Raw genomic sequence first — 4014 nt, 5'->3', positions numbered from 1 at the left:
ATAAATATTATGTTCTATAAAATACGTAAAGGTACAGAACAGGAACCCTCAAAGGAATTGGTAAAGCTGAAGCATCAGACTGACCTCAAACAAACCATTAGTTTTTCTCGTGGAGAAATTGCACGGCGCATGTTTGTGTTTGCTTTCTTGATGCTGCTCCTTATCAAAGACAACAAATCAAAAAATTGCTGTCTCGACATTCGTAAATGTTTATAAAATGACGTCTCCTCTTCTTCTAGCTCTCTATACAACGTGTGATATTCGCCTTCACACATTCTTTTCAAAATCATTTTCTTCACCCACGTTCGTTTTCATTGCCTTGCCAATTTCCGCTCTCTTTCCTCATCATCTAAAGCAGTTGCAATCGTAGCAAGTTCATCAAGACTAAATATAATGTCCGCCATCCTCTCTCGTGAACACTTCTGCGAGTTTCCAATAACGCGCCAAAACGTGGTTGAAGTTTTGCCGCCGCTTGACGTTCCGTCCAGTGTGAATGCAAGTGGATTTTTAGCGCTGTGTGACGTCACTGACGTTGACGTGACGTTGCCCCCCGTGTGAATCGAGTCTACATCTACATCTACATTCATACTCCGCAAGCCACCCAACGGTGTGTGGCGGAGGGCACCTTACGTGCCACTGTCATTACCGCCCTTTTCTGTTCCAGTCGCGTATGGTTCGCGGGAAGAACGACTGTCTGCAAGCCTCCGTGCGCGCTCGAATCTCTCTAATTTTACATTCGTGATCTCCTCGGGAGGTATAAGTAGGGGGAAGCAATATATTCGATACCTCATCCAGAAACGCACCCTCTCGAAACCTAGCGAGCAAGCTACACCGCGATGCAGAGCGCCTCTCTTGCCTTGCCTAAAGATTTCCTACGCCGACAATCATGGACGTTGACAAGTGACGCGTAGTAATTATGTTGTGGCAGTTAACACTGTACTTAACTGGCAGCTATAAAGTAGGCGTGTTGCTATACAATCTAAACCTATAATCATTCAATTATTCTTACATTGTAGTGCGTCCAAGACCATTTACGTTTGTAGTACACACAACAGCTCACTGTTTCCCTCTGACCCGACGATATCGTTTTTCTCTTTTTTTCAGTCAAATTTTCTAACTGGTTTGATTTAATGCGGCCCGCCAGTAATTCCTCTCCTGCGCCAACATTTTCATCTTAAAGTAGCAATTGCAACCCACGCCTTCAGTTATTTGCTGGTTGTATTCCAGTCTGTCTTCCTCTCCCGGCCGGCCGCTGTGGCCGAGCGGTCTAGGCGCTTCAGCCTGGAACTGCGCTGCTGCTACGGTCGCAGGTTCGAATCCTGCCTCGGGTATGGATGTGAGTCATGTCCTAAGGTTATTTAGGTTTAAGTAGTTCTAAGTCTAGGAGACTGATGACCTTAGATGTTAAGTCCCATAGTGCTCAGAGCCATTTGAACCATTTTTTTGCTCCGCCGTTTTTACCGTCTACAGCTTCCTTTAGTACTACGGAGGTTATTCCCTGATGTTCTACAATCCTGTTTCTTGTTCTTGTCAGTGTTTTACATACAGTCCTTTCTTCGCCGATTCTGCGGATAATCTACTCATTCTTTATCTTCTCAGTCCACCTACATTTCAGCATCCTTTTGTGTGATCACATCTCAAATCCTTCGATTCTCATCTCTTCCAGTTTTCATACAATCCTTGCTTCACTAGCAAACAACGCTGTGCTACAAACGTACACTCTCAGAAATTTCTTCCTCAGATTAAGGCCTATGTTTGCTATTAGCAGACTTCACTTGGCTAGGAGTGCTCTTTCTGCCAGTGCTAGTTTGCTTTTTATGTCCATCTTGCGCCGTCCATCATGGTTATTTTGCTGCCTAGGCAGCAGAATTCCCTACCTCCATCTACTTTGTGATCCCCAATTCTGTCGTTAAGTTTCTCGCTGTTCTCATTTCTACTACTTCTCGTTACTTTCGTCGTTCTTAGATTTACTCTCAGTCCATATTCTGTACTCATTAGACTGTTCATTCCATTCAGCAGATCATGTAATCCTTCTTCACTTTCACTGACGGCAGCAATGTCATCAGCGAATTTTGCCGTTGATATCCTTTTACCTTGTATTTCAGTTCCACTCTTGAACCTTTCTTTTACTTCCATCGTTGCTTGTTCCACTTACAGATTGAATAGCAGGGGCGAAAGACAACATCCCTACCTTCCACCGTTTTTAATCCGAGCACTTTGTTGTTGTTCTTCGATCCTTATTGTTCCGTCGTGGTTCCTTTCTTGTACATATTGTACGTTACCTACCTTCCCCTATAGCTTATCCCTATTTTTCTCAGAATTTCGGCCATCTTGGACTATTTTACGTTGTCGAACGCTTTTTCCAGGTCACCAAAAGCTATCAACGTGTCTTGATTTTTCTACAGTCTTTCTTCCATCATCAACCATCTCTCTGGTGCAATTCCTTTCCTCAAGCCAAACGCTCGTTATCTTACAGATCCTCAAGTTCCTTTTCCATTCTTCTGTACATTATTCTTATCAGCAATTACATAAATGAGCTGTTGGACTCATTGTGCGATAATTCTCGCATTTGTCGGCTCTTGCTATCTCCAGAAGTGTGTGGATAATGTTTCTCCGAAAGCCTGCGTCCTGGACATCTCCACATTCTATAATGAAGCATGTATGTCCAACACCTTGTCGCCTACTCGCGCTTACGCCGTCCTTCAACCATTTTCCGTAGATGTTTACAACAGCACCAGGCAAACAACAGCCAAGCTTCGCCGTTTCCGAGGTGCTTGTTTCCAGCAGCTAGCACATAAGAATATCCCCTTTGCCAAAGTCGCATGTGTCAGTGGATTTTCCCATTTGCGGTCATTATTGTCGCTATAATGTTTCCAGTCCCGCCTCTTCTCCGCTAACATACTTTCCTTACAGCGTCACATCTCCGCAACGCCACCAGGCTGAAATCAGTTTCGAAGTCGGCAGTGGTCATAATATTTTGGCTCTTGAGTGTATTTGCTGCAGAAAAGACCCTCACTCATGAACTTCATGATGATTCTCAGGGTATTCGTATTCTGTTACAGCTAAAACATGGTGCTACTTGCTACGAGGGGAGATCAATAAGTAATGAAACACATTTTGCCTCCGAGAGCAGGTTGGTTTTATCCAGGATTCCAATAAACCGTATTATTCAATGGCCTTACTCCACCCTACTGGGAGGGCCTGTATGCCCGAACTGAATCACTCTACTGGATAAACGTCGGAGCCAACGTCTTGCAGCATCAATAACCTCCCCATCATCCACGTAATGCTTCCGGGGGAGTTAATTATTTATGGGCCAGATAGATGGAAATCGGAAGGTGCGAGATCTGGGCTGTAAGGTGAATGAAGAAGAACAGTCCAGTGAAGTTTTGCGACAATATTGGACAACCAGGCACGTGACTCGCAATCAGTTCCGTGTAGATGGTCCTTCGTTGCTCTTCGTGGTCTTCTGTTAAGCGGTGAAGAACCCAGCGGGCACACACCTTTGAGTCCCCAACTCGCGGATGAGACTGTCCGCACGTTCCAACGCTGCAGGAGTCACGGCTGCGTGCGGCCGGCCGGCACGCGGGAGATCGGGCGGTAATGATGATCTTGCTGCGATGACGACAGACGTCTCGCGCAAGGAATCACGGCGCATTTGTCCTCTGCCACGTCTCCATAGACATTTTGGAAGCAGCTCATTTTGAAGGCTAAGTACAGCGCCGCCAAGTATCTAAACTTCATGAAACTACAGGGACTGAAACGGGAATATTTCACCATGTCCCAGAACTATTTCCGCATTTTTTCAACCAAAATTGACCGAAAAAAGTGTTGTATTACCTATTGAACGCCCCTCGTATTTTTCACTTACGTAAAGTATTGTGCCGGCCGCGGTGGTCTAGCGGTTCTGGCGCTGCAGTCCGGAACCGCGGGACTGCTACGGTCGCGGGTTCGAATCCTGCCTCGGGCATGGGTGTGTGTGATGTCCTTAGGTTAGTTAGGTTTAAGTAGTTC

Source organism: Schistocerca nitens, chromosome 1 (genome assembly GCF_023898315.1).
Source record: "Schistocerca nitens isolate TAMUIC-IGC-003100 chromosome 1, iqSchNite1.1, whole genome shotgun sequence".
Lineage (NCBI taxonomy): Eukaryota > Metazoa > Arthropoda > Insecta > Orthoptera > Acrididae > Schistocerca > Schistocerca nitens.
The sequence above is the reverse complement of the archived record's forward strand: the minus strand, read 5'-3'. Positions refer to the sequence as shown.